Genomic DNA, 27,862 nt, shown 5'->3' on the forward strand with positions numbered 1-27,862 from the left:
TAGGTCCTGGAGACCCTGACTGCGCCTGGTGGAAAGGCTAGGGGAAAAGGCTAACTCTCCACCTTCTCTGGAGAGAGCCCGGCCAGAGGGGAAAGGACCAACTGACAACCTACACACCCACCCCCGACTTTCCTGGATGTGAGGAGGCCATCTGCCCTTTGGAGCAGGCTGGGATGGACTGTTGTTTCCCGGCGCTCACCCAGAGTAAACTGTGAAGTCATTCAACAAACACTGTTCTGGATGTTGGAATGAGCAAAACAAAGTCCTTGCTTCCATGAAAGTTGCAGGCAGTGTGCACTCACTGGTGAATTCACCAGTACACCGGGTAATTTTCTGTGGTGATAGTACCATGAAGAAACAAAACTTAGTAATGGGTTAGAAATCACTGGGGCGGGGGGGCGGTTACTGCTTTCTGTGGGGTAGTGAGAGAAGGTCTCTCTAAGGAGGTGACATTCTAGCTGAAAGGTGAGCAAGGAGAAGGAGCAGGAGGAAATCTGGGAGGAGAGAACACCAGTCAGGGAGAATAGCAAGTGCAAAGGCCCTGAGCTTATTTGAAAAACAGTGAGTAGAAAGGGCAGGAGGAAATGGTAACCCCACCAAGGCCAGACAAGTCTCCATCCTTCAGCAAAGAATTTGGGGGTGAATTGATCCAAAACTGGGGTAACTTACACCAGATTCTGGAGAACTATCCAGGATCTTAGACCACTAGCCATAATGGATAATTGCTAATAACTAATACTCTGACTTTCCTTATTATTAAGTAACATCTTGATTCTGCCTTACAGTTTCCATGCCACACCTCATTATATCTCACAAAAAAATTTTTCGATAGGAAAAACACAAAGTTTCACACTTTCCAGATGAGGAAACTGGCACAGAAAGGTGACATGACTTGGCAAGCAGCCAGGAACTCCATTCACTCATTTGCACCGGAAGAAAGATTTTATTTCCCTGGACTTCAGCAGTAATTAGCTGTCACCGTGCAGATGCCCTTTTGCAGCTGGAGTCCTCTGTCTTTCTATTCTTGTGTCTCTCTCCCTTTCTCTCCTAACTCAGTCTGTTTAGAAAGAGACTTGAATGTTTTGGCTATAGAAATGCAGAGAGTTTGGAACAAAATACTCCTCAGAAATCCAAGTTCAACTTTTTCTCAGAAACTCTATTTACACCTCAGAGAAGTGACACTGGGATGGCAGAAGAGAAAATTTCATTGAAAATGGTATTTCCGAGAACATTTTTAAAACTCCTTTGCCGCCCCCCATAAGAATTGTAGCTATAAGGAAGGAATCAAGTTTCCACATTTTTCTGCCCTATCCCCTTCCCAACTTTTCAGCCCCTTTCTACCTTAACTCTAACTATAGCCTGGCCCAGATAGATCTTTCCCTCTTCAATGTTTACTTCAGCACTTAGCCCACTGTTTCATGGAATATAATTGTATCATTTCCCCAACCACACTAGAAATACTTTGAGACCTGAGATATGTGGCTACCCCGCTTTTTTAGCCCTCTGAATACAAAATAGGGTCCCAGGAGACTTGGGTGTGGGTATGGCCAGCAGCCCATAGAGTCTGGAACAATGGACACTCCAGAGGCCACTTCAAGGATCCAGGTTGAATGAGGGCATACTTGGTGGGATTTGAGAGTTTTGCTTATCCTTGCATGGTGCCAGTCATGTGGAAGGTTTTATAAGCCTTTCCAGACCAAGTCCACTTTGGATAAGCATCTTATGTGATAAAGGCCCTCTCTTCTCTTTTTTTCTTTTCACTCTATCCTTTTGTCCAAAATGCCAGTATTTTCTCCAAGGGAAGGCTTGCCTAGAACAGGAGTATCAGTCAGGTAACTTTTGCTGAACCTCAAGCAGCAAGTTCCTTATAGAAAGCATCTGAAGCATTTGATTATGGCAACTACTTAATTTTGTAAGCACCAAGAGTAATTTGATTGTATTTCCAACTGAAAGGTAATGAAATTGCCTTTTGGTTTATTTCCTCCCGCTCCCCATCCTAAGCTGGTCCATGAAGCATCTTTGGAGTTTAGCTTCCCTTTCAGTTGGGAAGTTCTCCCTAATATCTAACTCTAGGGGACTCCCCTGTGCCCCTGAGAATTCAGCCCGGTCCTCACCCTGAGGAAGAGAAAGAATAAGCTCCATGAATCCTTGTGAAGGAGAGGACCCCACTGCCAAGGTCAGCCCCTCCAGCAAGCAGACCTCACAGGCATCCATCTGGATGTCATGGTGTCCTTAGACTTAATAATATGTAAGAATTACTTTTTCAAGACGATTTTATAAGCTAGTTGGAGCGGACCTGCGACTAATGGTAAGAATGACTATACCAGCTCTCCTACCTTCTCCTGACAGCTAAGAACAAGGATAGATTTTTAAATCTCAGAAAAACTGCAAAGTTTGAAAATCTCTCTGGGCTATCCTCAAACCTCCCAGGCTGCCCTGATGTCCCCTTTCCTGGAACTTTTCTAGGGAAGGTGAGTTCATGTCCACCCCCTTCATATCAAGTTACAGGATGCTGGAATCTACGAGAAGTTTCTCATAGACATTTAGAGGTCCTCTAAAAGGACCTCAGGGACTACTCATCCTAATTTTATAGGTGGGAAAGATAAGGTTCAGACAGGTGAGAAAATTACCTCTCACCGTCAGCTTGTGGCTGAGCCAGGATTGCTTTGCAGCTGCCTGATTCCTTACCTGGCTCTCTCCTACGCACTCGTGGACCTCAGTCCCCCCAGCCGCAGCTCATGACCTAATGCTTGCACCCTAGTCATGGAAACTCCAGCCACTCGTGCTCCTGAATTTGCATGTCAGATCTGCAGATGAGTTTGTTTCAGAGTCTCTTTGTTCAGTGTGTAACACATGGACAGTCCTGCCTGCCCCCTGCCCTCGCTAAAAGGTTCTCCATCATGATAATAATCACCTCTGAGCCAATCAGAACAAATACCATTCTGTTCTCCTCAGAGGTTTATCTCCTGTGTGTTTATTTTTTCCCTTTCTAAATTATTATTTCATAGTTTTTGAAAACATTCCAAACACATTGCTTCAAAGAAATGCATGAAACTTTATTTCTGGGGGACAAAGAGAGGCTGGGGTGGGGGAAAAAAAAGAAGCAAAGACCTGAGATTGGTTCCAAATGCTGCAGAAGAAGAGTTGTGTGTGTGGACAAGTCATCTCACCTGTCCAGACCTCAATTTCTGTGTTTATTGGATGAAAGCTATAACTTAATGGTCTCCAAGCCCCCGCCTTGCCTCAAAAAGTCTTAGGATTCCATGGGAAACTCTCAAGGACAAGGAAAGGAAGATAGATCTTGCCATTTAAACAGGTTTGAGACAAATCGAATGTGCCCAAGACTGAAGCACATCCATCAATCTCTCAATCAACACTTACTGAGTTCCTATTTTGTTCTCTCTGTTCTCTCCTTGAAAACAAAGATTGTGATGATGAAGTGTTAGGAGAGACTGAAGCTCTTGTTTCTGATAGAGCCCTGTTTAAATGTTTATCTGTCCGTTTACTTCTTGGGTCATAAGCACTAAAAGGTCAGGAAATATGTCTTTTATTGTCTCTATATCTTATTTTCAAAATTCATTGAACTCCTATTGCAGTTTAAATGTCGCCTCCTCCAGAAAGCCTTCTCTAATTCCCCTCCCCAGTCTTCATCAATCACTTGCAGTGTATTCCCACAGCACCCTGTGCTCCTTTCTTTCATACCACTTAGCTGACAAGAATGTGATTGTTTATCCATCGGTTTCCCTTCCTGGTTAGAGGAAGCCCCTTGAAGACAGTGTTGGTAACAAAGTCAGCAAGTATTGGTTGAATGAGTCGAATTGATTGGTCCAACCAACCCCTTCCCACTATTCAGATAGGCAGGTAGTAGCTCCTTGGAGAGCTCACAGAGCCCTATCCCTCTGGCAGGTGCTAGGGGGCGCTTTAAGCCAGAGAACACCCTTTCCCCTCAGCCTTCGGTCTCGGCCAGTTGCACTGAGAGAAGGCGGGAGAGGCAGTTCCACACTAGTCACCCACTTTGAGTGGGTGAATCTAACCCCTCCCGTCTGCAGTGGCCACAGAGCTGTCAGTCAGCATCCCGTCTGGGTCCGCAGCTGCCCAGCTCCTCCACCCCCAAGCTGGCCCCATGTCAACCGAAGGGGAGACATGCTCTCAGGAAGCTACATACTTGTGAATCATGGGTTTGGGGGGATCGGGGAGATCTGGGAACACAGCAGACAATGCTGCGATTCCACTCTTTCAGGGCAGAGCTGGTCTCTGGAAATTAAACCAGGAGTAGGTGCTGACAAGACATGTGTCAGTTCTGTTGCCTCATAGGGAAACACCTCTTTTCTTCCCTTCCCTTTCCCCTCTAGACCCTAGCCGCAGTGCCTTCCCCCAAACCCACAGTCCTCATCTGAAAATCATTACATTCAAAATAGCCTTTTCCAAGCAACAGACAGCCCTGGTCCACCCATCACCATGAGCCCTGGCCAGACTCAGTGGGGTTGCTGCCCAGCCCTGGGAATTATGAACCTGAGATGGTAAGCACTTCTGGTTCTCTGTGTGTCTGGCACCAGCAGGGAGTAAACACCTTTTGTCACTTACATCTGGAGCCAATTTCATGGCAGTAAAATTGCACAGTGTCTCTCACCCCAGCTCCCCACGAGTCCTGCCATGGACTGAAGACCCCTCAGTAAGAGTCTCTGGCTGCATTCACCTGAGTCCTGGGCTTTTCACATTTCCTTCCACCCCCAAGCTACTCCCAGGGATTTTTAAGCCAGAAAACACATGTGTGCTGTAGAGACGTGTTGTGCCCCATGTTTTCTGGTGGTGAGAGATGGGAAACAGAGTTACTATTTCAGCTCTTGCTTTTTAAAAAGGTTTTTTAATTAATTATTTATTTACTTTTGACTATGTGCTCAGTCAACTATTTCTGTGAGTGGTAATATTAAGTGGAGGGAGACCTTCTCTTCCTCGACCCTGTCTTAATGTCTTCCTTATGCTGGTGGAGTTCATGTATTTTTCCTTTAAAAATGAGTAGCTGCTTCGTGGTTTCTTTGAAGGTTGCACGTGCAGCTTTGCAGAGAAGACACATGTGAGTGTCTCTGCTGGGTGCTCTTGTGGCTTGGGAGGTAATGGGATGGACAGTATGGCCAGTTTCCTATCCATGGGGCTGGAGATTCTGTTTCTGGCAAGGCACTTGAGCTCTCTTCAACAGAACCTGCTGGAACTGAAACTGACCTATCCTATGTGATGGGGATGGTCCAAAGAGCATTTGACACCATTGACCAGATCCTTCTTCAAACTTGGCTGCTGAGATTCCATTCTCTTTGGGTTTTCAATTTCCACCTCTCCAACTGTACCTTCTCAGTCTTCTTGGCAGACTCTTTGGACTCTTCTTGTCACTAAAATGTAGATGTTTCCCAATATTCTGTCCCTGGCTGCCTTCCCTTCCCTTTTAGCCTCCAACTCTCCCTGGCTAATTCTCTACCCTGGTTCTAGCCACTGCTCTGCTGTGTGCACAGGAATGGCACTGCAAGCAGCACTATCTCTCCAAGCTCCAGTCTATGGCCAGCTTCCCCTTAGATAATTCCACCTGGAAGTCCCCTCACCTCCTCAGACTCCACTGTCTTTCCCCTGATGCGGTGTTACCCATCCCCACCAAGGGCACCAACTTTCACCAAATCCTATAGATTCTCACTCCACACATCTCTTCTTACCCTCCCTTTTCTCCCCATTACCACCATTTCTGCCTTGGTTCAGGCCCATGTAGATTCTTTCCTGACAATTTCAATAGTCACATAACTGGTCACCCTGTCCAGAGTCTTTCTCTGTCAAATGAAACTTTTGCCCTGCTGCTCATGTAAAGTTTTTCAGATATAAATCTGAAATCATGCTGTCCTTTGCTTAAAATGATTCATTTGTCCTCCATGGCTTTCTGTTCTGAACAAAGTCTTAAACTCCAAAGAAAGGCATATGAGGCCCTGTTCTGTGATCTGGCTCTTCCCAGGGCCCCACCTTGGGGGGCCATTGCCATAGAATCCAATGTGATTGCTACACCTGTAGTTATGCAACAGTAGGCCCTGTCCTAGCTTATCTCTCCAAACCTATGCCCTCATTCCCATCTTCTAACCCAACATGAAGTTCCAGCTGTCAAGTTCCTGCCTCTGAGGCTTATTCACACTATACTCTTTGCCTGGAATCCACCCTCCACCCTACTTCTCATCTGTAAGGATTCTCTTATCTTTCAGGATTCAGCTAGAGTCACCACCTCGTGGATGTTTTCCTGAGCCTCTCTCTTCCTCAACAGAACTGACCTCCCCTCCTTGGCCTCTCTTTCCTCATTCCTTTCCCACACACACCATAAACTCCAGATTTCCACCCAGTGCTTCCCACACTCTGTTGCCCCCAGTGGTTGATAGGTCTTTCTGTCCTCTAGACAGCATCTTGAAAGCCTAGCACAGAATCTGCACATTGTAGGCACTTACCAAATATTGAAAGAATAAATTAACCGATGAATGGCAGGGAAAAAAAAGAGGGAGGTGATCAGAGTATTACCTTCACAAATTCACCATTACAGAGGTTCTAGAATCTAGCTTCTTAAGTCAAGAAACTCCTCTAGGTTCAGTTCCCAGACTTGATCAGTTCCCGGGGATACTATGATTCATAAGAGACCAGCAAGCCAACCACAATTCCATTGTCTTTGCTTCCAATGAAATATTTAATTGTCACATAGGTTAGGGCACTCATATCAATGTGACCCCCATATTTTCCTCCTTAGAATCAGAAGACTTTGTGTGAGGCTAGTTTCTCATCAGAAGTTTGCTTTGTTGTGTATGGAGTCAGAATACAGGGATTGAGGTCATTGTAAGAAGGGTTTTTCAGCTGAGATACTATAGAATTGTCCTCACTGAACTCAGGTGAAGGCTTTGCCATGGGAGTGACAATGTTCAAGAGCCCCTCTTGCTGGAAGGTGAAAATGCCGGACACACATTGCCAACTTTGGACTCTTTGGTCTTCCCATTTCTCTGCTCCAAACTTGCCACTCTTCCCTTCTTTCACCCAGACTTTTTCTGCACTGGGAATATTACAGTCCATTTGGTTTCTGTGTTTTAGATTATAGTCACCATTCAATGATTCCTTCAGGTCAACTAGTTTGGGTTCTAGGTTTCAAATGCTCCCCTTATTGTGTCTCGATTTGCTACCACAGATGGCCATGCACATGTGTGGTGTGTGAATTTATGGCTTCAGAGCTCCGAAGGCAAATAGCCTTCTTTCCAAGTTGTGGGTGGACTCTTCGTTATCATCGCTCCACCGACTCTCTCTATTTGTCTCACAGCTTGTTTGTCACAGTGTGATTATCAGCTCTTTGGAGGAAAGGGACAGGATTCTCTCCTTTCATCCCTGCTTCCTCCAGATATTCCCCAGACACTAAGTAAGTGTCCACTGCTCCATGCTAGACACTGGAGATCTAACAGTGAACAAGGCACAGACCTGCCCTCAAGGAGTTCCCAGTCTCGTGGGAGAGAAAGACATGAAAACAAGAGTGGGTGGTACAGACTACAACAGGAGGATCAAATGTGCTGTGAGATTACAGCGCCGATCACCCAACGAGGGAATGGGAAGGTGTTTGGGAACCCATATGATGGTAAGAGCTAGGAGACAACTGTAGGTCACCAAATCCAACTCTCTCATTTTACAGATATAGAAAAAGGCCCAGAATGTGTTGGGATGTGCACTGGGTGTTATATGTAACTAATGAATTATTGAACACTACATCAAAAACTAATGATGTACTATACAGTGGCTAACTGAACATAATTAAAAAAAAGAAAAGAAAAAGGCTCAGAGAGGTGGGCTTTTATATGGTCACACAGGATTAATCAGACCCTTTAGTACTTCATCATCTTCCCATCAATCCAGGCTTCTCTAATTGAGTGAAATAATTATTTCCCTGCCATGTAATATGCATCAGCTGTAGAATGGTAAGCTGAAAAAGATTTCTAAAACAAGAAAAAGGAAAGGGGACTCACATTAGTTGAGTACCAACTATGGACAAGTCATTTCCAAAACAGTATTTTCTTCAATCCTCACAACCGTTGATAATAGGTATTATTTTATGTCTGTTTTTGGTTAAGAAAACTGAGGCAAAATAACTCAAAAAAATATATGCACTCCTGTGTTCACTGCCACATTATTTATAACAGCCAAGATGTGGAAACAACCTAAGTGTCCACTGAAGGATGAATGGATAAATTAATTGTTTTATACACACATACATACACACACACACACACACACACACACACACGGGAATATTATTCAGCCATAAAAAAGAAAGAAATCTTGCCATTTGCAGCAACATGGATGGACCCCAAGGGTATTGTGCTGAGTGAAACAAGTCAGAGAAAGACACATACCATATGATCTCTCTTATAAGTGAGATTTAAAAACAAACAAAACAAAAAACCAGCTCATTGATACAGGGAATGGGACATAGATACTGGGTGAGGGGGTGGGAAAATGGGGGAAGGGGGTCAAAAGGTAAAAGAAAAAACAGAAAACTGAGGCACAAAGAAGTTAAGTTGCCTCTTCAATTTCTTACAAGCAAGATAGAGGCAGAGCTGTGATTCAGACCCAGGGATCTCTTTCCAAACCAATGCTATTTCTAGAGCCTGAAAATCACTATACCCTCAGGGTCATCAGGACATTGGAAGTGCTAATGATTTCCTCTTTGTCCTCTGGGTTCTCTTTGAGGGCTCAGAGCTCTTGATCATTGTTGGAACCAAGCAGAGGGAGTCACAGTACCTTCCACTGAGGGCTGGAGAGGGATGAGTTGAGAAGCATCTTTTGTTTTGCCTGGTTAGCAGTGGAGAGAAGGCAAGAACAATCACAGAGCAGGCAATTTCTGGGGGTGTAGGTGTGCCCTTTCTTACTCAGAATTTGGATGGATGCCACAGGAACATTATATTTGTATTACAAAGAAAGGGCCCTGAATCCAGAAGCAAGCTGATAGAATACTGCTCAGTGCATTTTTAACAGCCATTGAATATGGCTTCATATCCTCTTGAAATTTCAAGAATGAGATTGAGGCAATGTACCAGGTTTTTCTTCCAGTTCTGCCACACACAATATCTGGGTGACTGTAAGTAAATCAATGAACCCCCTTTCTTCAAATGTAAAACCAAGGGAGTTGGACTTTATGATCTCTCAAAAATTCTCAGTGGAATAGTCTGGAAGGAAACTGACAAAAGGGTCAACAACCAAGGCCTGTGACATCAGTAAAACTGGGCTTCCATCCTTCACTTTTTCACCGTGACCTTGAATAAGTTCCTTAACTTTGCTGAGCCTCAGAGTGGTAAAATTCATACCTCATAGGATTTTCATGAGGATCAATGAGGTGTGGTGAGTAAGGCACTTGGCACAGTGCCTGGCACATGATAAATTCTTGCTGAGAATCTATATGCACCAGGGCGTGACCCTACAGGTGTAGGGGTGAATGAGGCCTCTGCCTTCAAGCAGCCTGTAGTCTAGTGATCTGTGTTGATTAAGGATGAGCATATTCCCATATCCCCTATGACTATGTAAGTAATTCCCAAAGAAGGGATGGGATAAAGGGAAGAAGAAAAGAAAACAAAAAAAAAAAAAATGGTAATAATACTGAATTCTTACAGAGTACCTACTGGGTGCCATGTGTTCTCCTAAGCGGTTTGCGTCTATTAATTCATAGCAAAAACTGTGAGGTAGATGGAATTATCCTCACCATACCTGTTTTCTTCAGAGACGGAAACAAAGGTATGGAGAGCTTGTATAACTTGCTCAAGGCGACATGGTCAGGGTGCTGCAGTGCTGGGCTTCGAAGCCAGAGCAGTCTGGCCCAAGAGCCCATGCTCTTAACCACCCTGCTAGCCTGCCTTCTCCTGGAGAAGGTGAGCACGCAGAAAGTAACAAGGATACAAAATGGCAGACGCCACCCAGTGCCTGTCGCCAGTGGGTCTTCTTTCCCAGAACGCCTCGTACCCCCAGATCAAGGGGTGTGAGAACATGAATCAGGTGTGGCCCCGATCGGAAGAGACACTTAGTAGGGCAGGGAGCACCTCTGCAGGCCCTCCTGGATAATAATACTCAGTGGGTTCAGTGTGATTTCCAGCCCTCAGGATGAGCCCTGAAGCTGGTGAATCAGAACACTTGTTCAAGTCCCCATCTTGTCCATCTACCAAGTTTCTCTCTATTTATACTCTGTCAAGGGAAAACAAACATCTAATTCACAGAGGTATTTTCAAGGGTTAAATAATAAATAACACTGAGCACTTATTATGTGCCAGGCCTTGTTCTATGTATCTGACGGATATAAATCTATTTAACTTCCACAACTCTATGTTGTAGGGGCTGTTATTATCATGCCCATTTTACAGAAAGGAAAACCGAGGCACAGAGAGGTTCAGCAACTTAGCCAAGACCACAAGATTAATAAGTAGTGGAACCAGAATTCGAAGTTCAGAGTCCAATGCTGTGCATCTCATCACCTCTATGTACTCTGATGAATGGTTGAAAACATTTTGTAAACACTAAATGGTATTGTTGCTCTGTTCTCATATCCATGTCTTAGGTCTTTGTTCTGCTGTTTCCTTGCCCTGGAGTGCCCTTCCTCCTCTCACCTGGCTATCTCTTACTTGTCCAGAGGGCTGAAGAGCAGGCTTCGAAGCACCCACAGGCATGAGAGAACCAGCTCACACTGGCTATGAGAGCCTGGTTGTTAGATTTCCTGGAATTTTTCGAGTCGGTAGCTAAACACAGCCATTATTAAAAATTTCATTATATCAACTTATAATCAAATTATATTACAAATGTGGTAATGAATACTTAAAACTCATCACTTCCTAATTATTTCATGACATTATACTCTCATCTATGGTCTTGAGGCTATGTCCAGCTCTTGTGTCTGTGTGGTGGAAGTTTTGTGTCATGGTGGGCTGCTTGCTACCAGGGACATCCCGCTGGTAACTTAAAATTGGCCATGATGGGAGTATTTGTACCACAGCAATCAGCAGATGCCACAAATCAGGCTTTTTGTCCTGGAGAGCTGGTTGGTAAATATTCACACGCACACTGCTGCCATTTCTTAACTGTGTGATCTTGGACAAGTAATCTACCTGTGCCTCAATTTTCCCATCTAATAAAATAATGACAGCATTAGTGTCTATCTCACAGAGTTGTGAGGAATAAACAAGATGATACGTGGAAAGGATTTAGCAGAATGCCTGGCACAGAGTCAGCCATCAATGAATGGCCACTGTCAGTATTAATATTAAGACAATATTATTATTAAGCATCATCTCCTACAAGTGGCCTTTCCTTCCACCCAAGCTGGGTGCCACCCATCAAGGATGAACTCTGACTTGATATTCACTACACTACTTCGGGATTGTCCATTTCAGTGGCATTTTCCTTCTTTAGTAAGTGAGCTAATGACAGGGGCAAATTGAGTTTTCTCCTTTGAGCACTTAGTCCAATGCCTGACACTCAGTAGATCCTCCATAAAACTGTTAGATTAAATTATTAGTGAGGGGAGAGTTCAGAAGTACTGAAAAAGATCACTGAAAGTCAGAATTAGGAAACCTGGAAGCTTCTCTAATCACATCACAAACTTTTAAGAAATTCTTCACATCTCAGCATTACTGGAATATTCTGTTTAGGGTTCATGCCTTGGGAGTACCTTCTAATGAGGTAATTTTGGAATTTTAAAAACTAAAAGCCCCCTGACTTGGTGCCCAGACAGAACCACCACACGCTGAACTCTGCTTTATAACGAAGCTCTCAGTGTATATGCTATGGAGCCCCTATGATAGTCTTAGCGTGTCAAGTAGGGATATGACCGGTAACTTTCCAAACCGCTTGAAGGTAGCTGGAACTGCCTCTGCCTCAAGTATTTAGAGAAAAAAGATCTTGATGTCATATCAACAAACTCTGAAAGAGATTGCACATACCTGGAGTGCTTTTCAAGGCCCGGGAGCCAGTGATTGGAGGCAATTTCAGGGGGAAAAAAGGGGAGAGGCTGAAGGCATGTTGAAAAATCATTTTTTGTCTGTTGTTCCTTTGTATGAACTGGTTGCTGGCTTATGCAACGCCCAGTAATTAAAATGGCTGGAATGCTTTGCATTTTTACAGCAACGTGAAGGCGGCTTGGAGGCCTAGAGCTAGAGCCAGATGGAGGGGGGCCCAGTGATCCTACCCTGGCTGCCCCTTGGCCTGGCAGAGGTGGCTGGCATCTGCCTTGGGGTGGAGGAGGTGACAGGGAGGAGGGAGGAAGTCAATGCAGCTAGGAGCATCTCCCACTACTCTCCCCCTCCTCTGGGCAGGTGCATCCAGGTGCACCGCCTTGAATGAAGATATGCACAGACCACCCACCTCTAGAAGTCTATAATGATTAGTGGTGCTGCCTAGGAATGATAAGCAATGATAAAGCTACCCTTTATTAAATATCTATACTCTGCCAGGTCCCATACTAATAGCATCTCATATATTACCTGCCTTCACACACACAGAAAAATCAGATGTCATTCTTCTGCTTAAAACTCTTTATAGATCCCTAGTGCATTTAAAATGAATTCCAAATGCCTCACCCTTTCATACCCAGTGTGCTGTAGTCCCTGCTCTCACTGCCCTTGTATCCCCCACTCGCCCTCAAGTTTCCCATGCTCCCGTTGTGCTGGGAACATCCTTTTTACCAAGCTGAGCTCCGTCCCTGCTCCAGGGCTGCCCTGCCTCCTCCCTAAGCCTTCCCCGTGTCTGGCCAACACCAGCTCCTTTTTATTCAGCTTCTGGCTCAGATGTTTGTCACCTTCTCAGAAATGTCTTCCATGGCTGAAGTAGCACAACCATCCCCAGTCACTCATGGCTCCCATCATCCCATTTTTCAGATTTATTTTTTTCAGTACTTATCACTATATGGAAAAACTTCGTTTATATGTTTATTCATTGTCTTTTCCAACTAGAATGGAAGTTCCTTGAGGGTGGGTCCCACATCAGTCTTGTTCACTGCTGTATCGTAACACCTAGATCAATGTTTAGCCAATATCTATCAAGATAATGGATCTTTGCAACAATTCAGCAAGCTAGATGTCATTGTCCTCATCTTCCAGATGCAAAAACTGAAGCTCAAGGAGATTAAGTCATTTGTCCAAGGTCATCTCCTAGGAACTGATGTCACCAAGGTCTGCCTAAATCCAAAATCCATGTTTTGGGATAAGTATGGACATCTTCCCCCATGGACATCTACTTTAGAAAATAGTGGAAAGATGGTGTCTATATTTCAAGAGAAGGAACCAGGATTCAAGGCTAACTATTAGCCCTTTAGTCGTATAATGATGGTGGCCCCAAGAAATAAGAATGTAAGTTCTTGATGGGAACCCACGATACTGGTGTTCTAATCTAAGCCCTGCCACCGTGTGACCTTGGGTGAGCTCATTATCCTCTCTGGGTGCTATTTGCATGTGCAGAGAGTTTCTGCTTCTGCATCCTGAGGGGACAATTACATGACAGTGTGTGAAGGCCCAGCACTCCAGCGTCTCTCTCCCGCCCTGGGATGGCGAGGTTGGCGTGCCCATGGATCACTGGAGTGGAAGTCATAGATCTTGGGTGAAGGACGCTCGCTGTCCCTGACCATGGGAATGTGCCTGCCTGGGGGCAACTTCAGGAATAAGCAGCTGGATCAAGAAGCTGGCTTTTAAAGCCTTCAGGGGTGTTGGAGGATGGGCAAACATGGCTAACTGAGGATGTCACCTATCACTGTCCAAGCACTGCGTCCCTGAGAAAACCTGACTGCCCCACCTGGCCTTTTAAGCCTCAGGGTCTGCCCCAGCCTCCCTCCCACTCCGACTTCATTCTCACTAAACAGGATCTGTACCTTCCTCATCGTGACACAAGTTGCATCTTCTTCCCACCATTGGCTTTTTCAAAGGCATTCTATTTTGATATAATTCCAACTCACAGAAAGGTTGCAAGAATAGCTCAAAGAATCACCAGAGACCTTTCACCCAGATTCCCCAAGTGTTAACATATACTGCATTTCCTCTTTACCTCCATCATTTCTCCCTCCCCTCTCTCTCACATACACTTACACACACACACACACACCTTAAGAGTAAGCTGTAGCTGTAGAGATGATGTAGGGCGCTATCAGCTTTGAAGTCCAGAGCAAGTCAGCCCCTGGAAGTCAGCCCCTGGGGCTTGCATTCCAAACCTCAACTCTACCTGTTACTAACTGTATGCATTTACGCAGAAGATATCACTTCTCGGGACTTCAGCTTCCTGATCTATAAATGGGGGACATTAAGAGCACCTAACTCATAAGGCCAATGGGAGAATTCATGAGATACCCCATTTTGAGGGCTCAGCACTGTGCTCGGAACATGGAAAGTAAAAGTGCACAGTAAGTAAATGGGGCAGTGTTCTGCTAGAATGCTTTGGTTTTTTTCTTCTTTGAAGTTGTTTAGATTCCTTGGATTTCTCCTTCTCCTTCAGGCCAATTCTCATAAAAATAGAAAGACAGATGCTGTCATTGATTCACCCCTTATTTACTGAGCACCCATGCTGGGTCTGACCCTGCTCTGGGTACTGAGATACAGCAGCAAACAAGACAGGTGCAGTCCCTGGCCTTTGAGCCCGTATTTGAATGATGGAGACAGACAGTAGACATGGAAACAAATAGATGAACCATTTCAGTCGTAAGTGCCATGAAGAAGGTAAAGCCGAGTGACTGGGAGCCAGGGAGCATGTAGGGAACTCCTTTAGTCAGGGTAAGCAGAGAAGACTTCTCGGATGAGGCAAAACTTCGACTAGATACTTTTAATCTAAGAAAATACCTTCTGGGAGAATGTCAGACACAATTTCATTGCTCAATAAATGTTCTCCTCATGAGTGGGTGCAAGGTAGGAAGCGGGAGAGTTTTAAATCATCCCTTAAGAACACAATGATGGGAGCATGCCCTTCTCTATCATTTGTTTGGAGCCATGCACTTTCCATATATTATCCCATCAGCCTTCCTGAACTTGTGAAGCAGGTGTCATTCACCTCATTTAATAGATGAGAAGACTGAGGTTCAGAGAAGCAAGTTCATTTGCCCAAAAGCAAAGAGAACATAAGGAGGGGACCCTCTGACAGCACGTAGCTCCAAAACTCCACAGTGGCAACCTCTTATTACTCCCAAGTACGAAAATGGCAGGTTTTAATTTGAGGGAAGAGTGCTGGCGTTGGAAGGCACTGTTCCAGCCCTGGCTTTGGCACGTATGCACTGTGGAGTCTTGGGAGAACCGTCCATTACACGGAGTGGTACTGGCTGCTCCCTCTCGTCCCCTCCAGCTGTACCAGGCGAGCTCACCTGTTGGGTTGGTTTTTTTTCTTCCTCTGACTCCCTTTTCATGGAGAAAAGTAACACAAAGAGGAAACAAAATTAGGAGGAACGAAGATGAGCTGCAGGTATCACCCACCCCAACTAATCACTCCTGGAGCCGGAGAGCCCGTTTGCCTCAGAGGGCAGCACAGAAGGGAGACCTGACTCCTCTGCTTCACGACATCCAGCCCAGTATTTTGTGTGCAGCAGTAGGGACTCAAGCCCTGCTCTCCTATGAACAAGGTGCCTTTGTTATCTGAGGCCAATTAGAAGAGCCCTGATAGGGGCGCCTGGGTGGCTCAGTCGTTGGGCGTCTGCCTTCAGCTCGGGTCATGATCCCAGCCTCCTGGGATCGAGCCCCACATCGGGCTCCCTGCTCGGCGGGAGGCCTGCTTCTCCCTCTCCCGCTCCCCCCGCTTGTATTCCCTCTCTCGCTGTATCTCTCTCTGTCAAATAAATAAATAAATAAATAATCTTTAAAAAAAAAAAAAAGAAGAGCCCTGATATTATTTAATGGCTACACCTCATACAGCATGCAAACAATGCCTTCTGTGATCTGCTGTTCAATTTCAGGAACTCCTGTTTCCAGTAGGCCACTGACATATTCGAGTTTCCATAGTAGGGTGAATGTGGGAGAGTTACTATGGTGGCTAGTTGACTGTTTTAGTTATCTATTGCTGCACGATGATATCACTCTGCACTTAGAGGCTCGCGCTTCAAACAACACACATTTATTATCTCATGGATTCTGTGGGTCAGGAGTCCAGGCCTGGCTTTCCCGGGACCTCTGCAAGACCACAGTCAGGATGTTAGCTGGGGCTGCAGTTTCCTCTGAGACTCCACTGAGGAAGAATCTATTCCTTTGCTCACATGACTATTGGCAACATTCAGTTCCCAGTTTCTCTCTGGCTATGGGCTGGAATTCACCCTCAGGTCCTTGCCATGTGACTCCATAGGCAGCTTCCTATATGCAGCTTGTTTCTTCAAAGCCATCAGGAAAGCATCTCCTCCCAAGACAGGCATTGCAGATTATACAATGTGGTCACATAGGCATAATCACATACATCCTGTCACCTTTGCCATATTCTATTGGCGGAAAGCTTTTCATAGGCCCTGCCCACGCTCAAGGGTGTGGAGGGATTATGCAAGAATGGGAATACCAGGAGGAGGGGATCATGGAAGCCACGTTGGCTCACCCTCCAGAGTGATCAGACAGAGTGTTGAAAGGCCTGGAAATCATAGGTACAGAGAACAGTTGAAAACACTTGAAATGTTTAACCTGAGAAAGAAGAAAATAATATTGACAAACACTGAGGACTTCTCGTAGATCAGTTCACTTAACCCTCATACAGCCCTATAAGGTAAATACTGTTATCCCCATTTTACAGGTAAGAAAACTGAGGCACAGATAGTTCAAGCAACATGCCAAGGTGACACAGCTATTGAATAGTATTGCTGGGAGTTGAACCCAAGCAGTCTGCCTCCAGGGTTCATGCCTAGTAGGACTGTCAGTCATTGGAAGATGGGGTTGAGATCCCCCCAGAAGACTCTAGGACCAAAGGCTAAAAGCTATTAGGTGGTAGCTTTGGGCCTTATGATGATAAAGAGAAAGTAAAGCTGTGAGTTCTGGTGAAGTTTGAGCTCCATGTCATGGGGGAGTGAGAGGTGTTTCAACTGAAGGCTGCCCAGCCATATCTCAACGATGGTGTGGAGGAGATTGCATAGTAAAGAATGCTGGGCAAGGCATCCTTTAAGCTCTCCTTAAATCAGAGGATTAAAGGAGATTTTTAAACTGTAACCTCAAGGCCAGATTTGGTCCACCAATGGCTTTTCTTTGGTTTATGCAGCACTTCTGTTTTCTTTTTTTTTTTTTTAATGTAGTCTGCAAATTCTCAGAAAAATTTAGATTTCCAGCTTCTCCTAAAACACCAGAAGCTCTGAGTTCATATTTCCGGGGCATAGTTAGCAGGTGCTGAGGAGTACCTGTACCAGTTAGGCTAGGCACAGTCCCCACCACTCCCTGTTGTCTCTTCAACTGAGGCTATAGGTCTGTTATTTCTCATGCTGGCCTGTTACAAGGCCCCAGACCGCACCATAAGCTCCTAGGCCAAGCGTTCAGGCTATATAAACCATAGTCACGGGGGGAAGCAAAGGAGGAGCTAGGCCTTAGTGACTATGTGAGAAGCTCAGCAAACATAGGAAGGGAGCCAGAGGATGAAAGTATTAGGGGCTCAGCCTCTGCTGTGAACTGAGACCAAGTTCCTTACCTCACTGGAAAAGACAGTTCTGGTCCCACTGGTCCTTTGGAGGATCTGGTGAGATCCTGGAGAATAGGACCAACTAACTCCTAAACATCTTTTGGAGCCCAGATCCATAGACTCTGGGAAGCCAGATTTTTTGTGTTAGAACTACAAGACCTGAAAACCCATTTGTTTTCCTTCTTATCAGGGAATTTGTCTTCAGAAATAGTTTTAAAGGGGGGGGGGACAACCTTTGAGAAAATAGGAAGGGGAGGACTCATGGAGGGAAAGCTTTGCTGCGAGGTAGAGTTCTTTGCTGATGCTTTTTTGTTCTGTTTAAAAAAGAAAGCTATTCTTCAAGAGAATGAAAAGGAAAAGGAGGGAGGGAAGCATATTCTGCTGCAGATCTATTCAGAACTTTACATCTCTGCCCAAGAATCCCAAGGCAGCCCCTGAAGAAAGGAAAATACTTCAGAAAAGGAGCTGGGAAACCCTCAAATAGCAGTCGTGCCTTGGCCCCCACCTCAACCCATCAACAACAATGGTAGCTAACACTCACATGGCACTTACTATATGCCAGGTACTAATAGAAGTACTTTATCATTGATTCGTTAAGGCTCAGCCCAGCCCTGTGGGGCAAACACAGTATCATAATCCCCTTTGATAGATAGGGAAACTGAAACCCAGAGAGGTTAGGTAACTTGCCCAAAGCCACACAGCCCATCAGTGGCAGAGCCAGGATGCCACCCTTGTAGTCTTGCTGTAAGACTTGTGCTGACCTAGAGGGACCCTCAAGGACTGATTGAGCAGGTACATGGAAAAGGCATCATGCTAGGTACCAGGGGGGTGAGAGGGAGAAGGAGGGAAGCTTGAGGAAAGAGCAAGACCCTAGTTGAGTCTTCCAAGCTAGTCCACTTTCTGGCTATGGGACCTCGGGCAAGACTGTGAGCAACTGGGTCTTACAGGTCTTGGTAGTTTCAGTGCCTTATACAATTAAAAGACAGTTTATGGAAGGAGGGAGAGAAGGAGAGAAAAAGGGAGGGAGGGAGGAAAAAAAGAAATAGAAGCAATAACTGATAATTAGAATAGCAACTAGCTCTTATCAAGTGTTTATTCGGCCAGATACTACCAAGTGCTTTACCCACATTATATCATTTAATCCTTATAATAACGTCCCTATGGTGGGGTTAATATTATTACTTCTACTCAAAGGATAAAGAAACCGAGGCATGGGAAGTTCAGTAGCTTGTCCGAGGTCATGATGCTAGTAAGTTGGAGAGCCAGGATTCTGACCAGGCAGTGTAATTGTAGTGCCCAGACTCTTAGCCAGTAATGAAAACAGTAAATATTTGAGGTCAAGGTGTAATTCCTCCCATTTGCAGGGTACTTGGTGGATTACAAAACTCTTTGTGGTGAGGTTTCCAAGGGTGGAGATGGGGACAGAAATTTCCGGCGATTTCTGGCGAGACTCAGCCAGTGATTCTTAGCTAACATGTAGGTGCAAAATGCCAAGGCATGCAGAGATGTGAAACAGAAACCAGAGCGGCCGGTGGCGTACTGCTCAGAGCCCCTTTAGTGGCCTTGTCCTCTCAGGCACAGGGCCCTCTTGTATAGCAACAGGCTGGTCATCTGGCTTTTTACTCCCCAGGACACACTCTTGAGACTCCCAGCTCTCTTGCTCCCTCCAGGCCAGCTGCAGCCCATGCAATTTCAGGCCAGCTCAGCAAAGCACAGACTAGTTGTAGTGTCCCACACCAGTGAGCTGCTTAATTTGTACCCAGGCAAAGGAAAACAGAATTCAAGGCAGAAGGCTTCAGGAGTTTGGTCAGGGCACCCCATTCCCGTGTTGGACTCGGCCATGCTGCCAACAGAAGGCAGAGGTTTACACAGCCTTACCTTAAGAGGGAGCTCTTGGTTCCGGCTCCCTCTGCCGTGCTTCCCTCCTCTGCCCTGGTTCTCCCCTTGCAAAATGGAGCCACCAGTACCTGCCAACCTGTATCAACTTCAGGACTGAGGATTGAAGGGGTTGATATAGATGACATCACAGCTGTAATCTGCAAAATTATAACTGGCGATACAGCCGGTAATATTTTTCCTATTTAATGCATTTCCTGGAGAGGCAGTATGTCTTAGGGTCCGGGGGTGGAGGGTGAGGTAGGGGTGGGGAAGCACAGTGTGAGTGTCTCACAGACCTGGGTTTGATGCCCCGCTCTGCTGCCAGCCAGCTGTGTGTCCTTGGGTAAGTGATTGCGCTTCTCTGTGTCAGGGTTCCCTCTCTTGCCAAGTGGGAATAATAATGCCCACTTCAGAGAGTCACTGTGAAGATTAACTAGGACAGCACCCAGCTCATGGAAGAAATTTAATGAGGAGCAACTAGTAATTCCTTGCCTCACATCTCTAGTTCTCTGCCATTGTCATTCTCTTAGGGCAGCCTTCTCTGACCTCCAGGACCAGATCAGAATCCTCTGTTACAAGCCAGCACCGTATATCAGCTCTTTGTAGTAAACATCACATTGTCCATTTATCTGGATGATTATTTGGTTAACATCAGCCTCCTTCACTAGCCACATGGAGACAGAGACTGTCTTGGGCCATCTCTGTAACCCCACTGTCCAACACAGGCTTGGCACATGAAAGGTGCTCAGTAAACATTTGTGGAGTAAATTAATGAAGGAAATTAATACCCCAATACACTAGTGTATTCCATTTGTTTGCAAGGGAGTGTTACAAATAAGTTCTTGTTATTCATAGTGAAAGTCCTAGAGTTTATTACTTCCTTTTTAACATGCATGCTCAAGATTATCTTTATAATGATGTCATCCTCTTTTACATTTTTTTGACATACTTTCTTGGGTGGGGCTACAGTTAATGCAAGCCCTGGGGATTACATTCCACCCAGAGTAAACCCATGAGAATGTCTCCCGCAGGAATGTCATTTGTCATTGGGGTGATGGAAGCAGAAGGTTGAAAAATGTGGTCTTACATCATAGATCCCCTTTGCTTGTAGTCTCTAGAAAATTGGTCTAGAAAATTGGAGGCAAGAATGGCCTGTTTCTCCCTCAGATGTTATGAACGTTGAGAAGTTAATGCTTCTAAGATCCTAGCCTGAAAGCACAGAATTATCTGCTTCCTGCCATGAAACTTCCTGCCTTGAGATGCTGCTTATCAAACTGTTAACCCTAATGTGTCTTGACTAGCCAGGACCTGATAGGAGAAAAGCATTTTCCTCTTGATCTGGCAGCCTGCAGACCTCTACTAGAGCACATATCACCCTTTGCAATAATTTAGTGTTTCCCGCAGGTTTCAGGCAGTGTCCCCATGAACTTTCTTATCTAACAGTTAAATTTTCAGTACATTATGTAGCATAAAAAATTTAACTAGCAAATTAAATCCACAAATTCATGGATATTTTTGCTGAGATAAACCCAAAGCTGGCACTTATAAGAAAAAAAAAAGTCAGTGCAAAAAAAAATACTAAGTAAATATTAATAGTAAACTATTACAAGAAAATGGCAGAAATGAATGTGAATAGCTAATGCATGAGTTTCAGGAATGCTGCAATTATTTATTTTCTTGTCTCTCTTCCCATTAATTTGTGAGTTTCTTTGGGAGAGAGACTGTCTTTTATTCTTTTTACCTCAAGCATTAGCACAGAGCCCCTGGCACATAGGAGCTCAACAAATTCGGTGAATGTGGGATGCATGGGTGACTGAATGGCGGGACAGACTTGGCATTTGGGCGCCAACAAATTCACGGAGGTCGGGGTGTTCCCAGGGCATTGGGAGCAACGGTATTTCTGTGTGATGATAATCAGTAAAAGGAGGGTTGGGCTGGCTCCATGCCACGAAATGAAAGCTAACGTGCCCAAATGCCAGCTTCCCTCTCTGGGAGTCTCCCCACCGGACAGAATTCCCAGCTGCCTAGAATAAAGGAGGAGCTTAGAACATGGAAATCCGCAGGCACTTTGGACAGAACATACTAGCTATGTGGCCTCAGGTCAGTCACTTCACGTCTACTTCTCTGCGGACTAAAGGAGTCATTACAGCAAAAGGAATTCTATGACTCTGGGAGGATTTGGTCTGAATTTGAAAAGTACAAGGAAGGCAGGTGGGAGGAGGTGCTGAGGAGCTGGGGCAAGGCCAGACTCAGGCTTGAAGTACTGACACCTTGATGTCCAATGATCACCTGCATGATCAGCATCCTGGGTGGCTCTGGGTGGTAACATCTGTGAGGTCACCCGTGGGCATTTCTGGGTCTAGAAACTTCCCTGTGTGTGTGCTGGGGGGTCCTGGGGTGGCTTCTGCTGCTGGGGCCCCCACCAAGCAGTGGTCAGGGCAGCCTTGTCATGCCCAGCCAGATAAGCAAATTTGTTTCCACTTTGAGTTCTTATCCCTCCCCCAGGACTGCACTTTACAGTTTACCATACACTTTTCATGTCCTCTGTCCCGTCTGATCCCCACAGGATCCCAGAGGAGGCCACTTAGGGTAGTACAGAGGGAAGGTGGGAACCAAACGCTCAAGGCCATGTGGCTCAGTAGAAGAAGCACCACTGTCGGCAGGGAGCTCACCTCAAGGTGGCCCAGGACATGGAACTTGGAGCCAGACCCCTGTGTTCAAAGGCCAGCTCAACCAGGCGCCAGCTGGGTGACCTTAGAAGAGTTAGATGTCTTCTCTGGGCTGCAGTTTACTCATCTGTGAAATGGAAATATAACAATATCTGCCTCCCAGGGCTGTTGTGAATATGAATGAAAACTATCTGGCATATAGTAAGTGATCAGATTTCATTACCTCGTGGTTAGTTTGAGGATTTATTAAGGTAATGAGTATGTTCATTTCCTAGAGCTCCCATAACAAAATACCACAGACTGGTGTCTTCAAACGACAGAAATTTGTTCTCTCACATTTCCGAAGGCCAGAAGTCCAAAATCAGTATCAATGGGCTGGCACCAAGGTGTCTGCAAGGCTGAGCCCCCCAGGAGACTCTAGGGGAGAATCCCTTCCTTGTCTCTTCCAATTCCTGGTTGTTACCAGCATTTCTTGGCTTGTGGCTACATCTCCCCAACCTCTGTTTCCATCTTCACATGGCCTTCTGGGGGTGGGTGGATATATTATATAGGTGGGTGAGGGAAGGTCTCTCTGATGAGGCTGACACATCAATAAAGGCAGAAAGAGAGAGCCATGTGAATATCTAGGAGAAGAGTTTTTAGACTAAGGGAATATCAGGTGGAAAGGCCCTGAGATGGAGGTGTCCTTGGTGTGTTCAAGTAGCAATAAGTGGACAGAGGGAGTGAGAGGGAGGGGCAGGAGGTGAGATCAGAAATAGGATAGGGTTGGGGAGGGCCAGATTGTGGCACCGGACCTTGTAACTCACCCTAAAGAATTTCGCTTTTGTTCAGAGTGAGATGGGAAGTCATTGCAGGGCTTTGAGCAGAAGAATGGCCTTCAACTTAACATTTGAAAGCACCAGGGTGCTTCTAAGTTACTCTAAAAAAACTAGTCTACACACAAAATATTTTTATTTCATTTGCCTGAGTTCACAATTTTGATGGTCACAAGGCAGCCTTCTCCTTGTTAAGCAGGTGTGTTCTCCCCTAGTTCTCTTCTGCTGGCCTGACTCCGTGGCCAGGCCCTGGGTCCTAGACCCCCATCCCTTCCCTACAGTTCCTCTCTCCAAACAGAGAAGGCCGGTCAGGGTATTCTTCTCTTGTCAGCAAACACCAGCCTACTGAACAGGAATACCAGCAAATAACCTATTGGGAAAGATGGAGGGCTCATTACCCTCAGGGCATCTGGGGGTGTTTCTCACCAGTGTGGGTCCTTTCTGATACTGTAAGGATGGTTCCAGGCAGAGTGGATCAGTCATGGCAGCCCCAACCTCAGAGGGCAGGCCTGGAGCATCTGGTGTTCACAAGTGTTAGCGGGTTGGGGGCTAGCTCTGCGTGTGAGTCTTAGGTAGGAGGGCATCTTTAGATTTTAGGGCACTTCTGAACATCAATCCCTGGACAAGGCAGTCATCACATAAGAATATCGACCTTCTCTACCTGGTGGCACAGGATGGTAGGGACGGGAGTGTGGGTTGGTTTGGCCTTGCTTTTTCACGCAAGATGAGCTAGGTTTGTGTTTTCCCTTTCCATTTTTCCTAACTGGATGAAAAGGACATAATCCAAATCCCTTTTGTTGGAGAATGCCCATCTGAGGGGAAGTGGAAGGCCAGAAATGAGAATTCTCTGAAAAGATTGTGAAATACTGATTTTCATTCTTTCAAGCTTATTTGTAAATACTTACTTGAATGCTGTGTATTTGTACAGGAATTTGAGCAAAAAATGTATAGAGTGTGATGTCCAATTAGTATTCAGCCCTATAAATGTGTTTTTAACCTCCAGTGAAGGAAGGAAGGAAGGGAGGGAGAGAGGGAGGGAGGGAACATCACTGCCTGCGATTGAGAAGAGATGGTGGGGGCAAGGGCAGAAACAGAGAGATGGAGGTGGCAATGATCCAGGAGAAAAATGGTAGTGACATTTGGTCCAGGGGGGTTGTAATAGACATGGTAGAATGTGGTCAATTCTGATTTTATTTTAAAGGTATGGTTTACAGAATTTGCCAATGGATTAAATGTGGGATATAAGAGAAAGAAAAGCTAAGGGTGACACCAAGGCTTTGGGGCTGATCGAATAAAAGGAGTTGCCATTCACTGAGATGGGGAAGTCTGCATGGCAAGCAGTCAGAGGGGTTGGCTGCTGGCATATTTCACTAGCAATGCCTATTGGGCATCCAAGTGGAGATGTTGAAGAAGTCGAATCTAGAGTAGAGGAAGAGGATTATCTGGGGATATAAATTTGGGAGTCATCAGTATGTAGATGATATTTAAAATCACAAGACTGAGATCACTATGGGAGGCAGTGCGGATAGAAAAGAGTATAGACCACAGTGCTTCAAAATTTAGAGGTCAGGGGGCTTCTGGGGGCTCAGTCGGTTGAGTGTTGTCTTGGTTTCAGCTCAGGTCATGATTTCATGGGTCATGAGATCTAGCCCCACATGAGGCTCTGCTCAGTGGGGAGTCTGCTTGAAGATTCTCTCCTTCTGCCCCTCCCCCAATATGCACACACAAGCACACAAGCACAGGCTATCTCTCTCTCTCAAATAAATAAATTAAGGTGTGCCTGGGTGGCTCAGTCAGTTAAGCGTCTGCCTTTGGCTTAGGTCATAATTCCAGAGTCCTGGGATCAAGTCCCGTATTGGGCTCCCTGCCCAGTGGGGAGTCTGCTTCTCCCTCTCCCTCTGCCCCCCACTCATGCTCTCTCTCTTGCTCTCTCTCTCTCAAAATAAATAAAACCTTTTTTAAAAATAAAATAAATCTTTTTAAAAAGTTAGAGGTTAGGAAGATGAGGAGGAATCAGCAAAGCTGACTGAGATCAAGCAGTGGGTGAGAATCAAGACAGTGTTTCAGAAGTCTAGTGAGGAAAGTGTTTCAGGTGGAGTGATCAACTATGTCAAATGCAACTGCTTGGTAAAGTAAAATGAGGGTTGACATTTGGTCATTATATTCAGCATTGTGGAGACCACTGAAGACCTTGACCTGTGGAGGAATGGGAGTGAGTTCAGGAGAGAATGGAAAAGAGGAAGCAGAAGTATAGACTTTTTGCTATAAAGGTGAATAGAAAAATTGGGTGGTAATTGGAGAAGAATACAGGGTCAAGAAAAGAGCTTTACTTTTAAGGGAGATATTACAATAGCATGTTTGAATGACAACGGGAATGTTCCAACCATAAAAGAAAAGTTGATACAGGAGAGAGAGGAGAAACTTGTGGAGCAATGTCCTAAAACTGGTGAAAGAGAGTGATATCTGGAGCATGAGTGAAGAGTCCCCATCGGTAGGAGCAGAGTTCATCCAGAGGAACATGAGGGAAGGCACAATGTATTGTGACAGATAATGGAAGAATAGATGCGGTAGTGAGAGCTCTGGCAGGTCTCTTCTGGTTGCTTCTCAGGGGAAGCAAGGTCTTCATCACTGCGAATCTAGAGGGGGAGGATGTATTAAAAGTGTGAGAAGAAAGGATACAACATTAAATAGTTGCCTAAAAGAATGGGAGAGTGAATGTGCTAGGGAGTATACCAGGATGACAGAGCAGTCCCAAGTTCTCAAGCTAATGGTCATGTTCCTTTCCAGACATGTTCAGATGTGGTATATTCTGACCACCTTTGCAGCTGAGAGCAAAATAAGATGAAACAGAATGACATGTGTAGTAGAAGGAAAGATCAGTTTTGAACACATGTTTGAGTGCCTACAGGATTAGATGGCCAGGAGGCAGTAGATTATATGTATGATCTGGAACTCAGGAGGTCTGGGATGAAGGCAGAGTCATCAGCAAAGAGGGTGTCATTGCAACTGAGAAAGTAGGTGGGATGTCCAAGAAAGGAAGTAGAAAGAGAAGAGCATAAACTTGGGAAACACCTCCATTTTAGGGGGTGGAAAGAAGAAAGGATCCATCAAAAAAAAGAGAAAGGAGCTGAAAAATTAAATGAAGCATGTTTTTCCTGAAGCCTAGAAATGAGACGGTTCAATGAAAAGGAGGGAAAATCATTCAGGGAGGCTGGGGTGGCAGGAGGATGTCGGGGGAGGAAAAAGGCTCCTGGGTTCGCCCAGAAGGAAGCTGGTAGTGGATTATTTCAGAGCACTTAGTAGAAATGCAAAGAAAAGGAACTCATGAGCAAGATATAAGGGGCATGAAAGAAAAGACCCAAGAGAGCTATGTACAAATAACAGGAGCTTTGGGAAGAGCAAAAGGAGTTACTGGAAGAGAAGAGATACTTAAAAGATTAAATAGAAGAAAATGTTCCTGAACTGAAAGAAAGACCTGAGTCATCTGATCAAAGGGGTTCTCTGAGTCCTAGAAATATTAACGATAAAATAAATACAAAGATAAAATCTAATGATAATTCTGAGCTCCAGAGTAAAGAGAAAAACCTGAAAAGTTTCCAGAGGAAGAGAGATTACAGGCTACTTACAAAGGAAAAAGGAGACTGGCAACAGACCACTCATCTGCAAAACTGGAATCTCAAAGACAGTGGAAGAATTTTCTCAGACTGAGAGAAATGTATATTATACAGGGTTCCCTTACCCAGCCACAATGTCATTCATATTAGAGGGGCTCTATATGCAAGGACTCAAAGTATACCATCCATATCTTTCAGAGGGAATGACTTAGGGATGTACTCTAGTCAAATGAAAAAATTCAACCAGAACAAAGATCTCAAAATGAGGGAAGACAAAGCATACAAGTAAATGTGTGTGTGTGTGTGTGTGTTTTAAAATTCACTAGCAATTCTTTGAGAGAGTGATCCTTGGAAAGTAGTGGGAGCAGAAACTGGGTTGCAAGGAGTTGTAAAAGCAATAGTGAGAGAATACTCGTTGAAGAAGTATGGAGATAAAACGGTAAGGGAAGATTACTTAAGGGATCAAAAGAATACTTGACTTTATTTATGAAAGTAAAGCTCAAGCATGTTTGTAGGTACAGGAAAAGGAGTTGTGAGCAGGCAGAGGTGGAAGGTGTACAAACACGTGACAGTCCTGAGACATGGTAGGGACTAAGTCATTGCTGATGATTTGAGAATAGGATCCGTTCATATTATGGAAGACACACACCTTTCACTAGCTTGGATTTAGGAAGGAGGGAGAAATATTGGAATGGTCAGAAGAATGAGAGAAGGAAGAAAGGGTGGGGGAGGGGAGAGAGGTTCAGGAAACCATTTTCTACAGATACCCAAAGATCTATCAGAATTTCATGCATAGGGGAACCTGGCTGGCTCAGTCGGAAGAGCATGCAACTCTTGATATTGAGGTCGTGAGTTCAAGCCCCATGTTGGGTGTAGAGGTTACTTAAAAATAAAAAATCTTTTAAAAGAATTGCATGCATAAAGCACATATCTTAGTATGAGTGTATTTAATTCTGTAATCTAGGAGTGTAACCCAGTTGATGCATCATTCAATTGGTATCTATTATTACTCATAGACACATAGCTAGAGTGACCTCTGAATGAAGGGTACAAATGACTGATCGTTGTTTGAGGGAGGATTAATTAAAGCATATCTGAAACTCATGGACTGGGCACTTGGGGAAAAGCATCAAGATATTTGGTTCTCAGTGACAGGGCAAAAGTGTGGAGAGCCCCATGGAGACTGAGATGGGAACCTAGAACAAAATCAGGTAACTATAAAACTGCATTTCATAAGGGATGAGGCTGGCTATGTGAT

General features: G+C 45.0%; 1 protein-coding gene across 2 annotated transcripts in view; it reads left to right on the forward strand.

Moving 5' to 3' along the window:
* Positions 1 to 27,862, forward strand: part of SYN3 (synapsin III) — a 415,136-nt gene that overhangs the window by 178,158 nt on the left and 209,116 nt on the right. The gene's annotated exons all lie outside the window — the stretch shown is intronic.

The sequence above is a fragment of the Neomonachus schauinslandi genome, chromosome 5 (genome assembly GCF_002201575.2).
Source record: "Neomonachus schauinslandi chromosome 5, ASM220157v2, whole genome shotgun sequence".
NCBI classification, from domain to species: domain Eukaryota; kingdom Metazoa; phylum Chordata; class Mammalia; order Carnivora; family Phocidae; genus Neomonachus; species Neomonachus schauinslandi.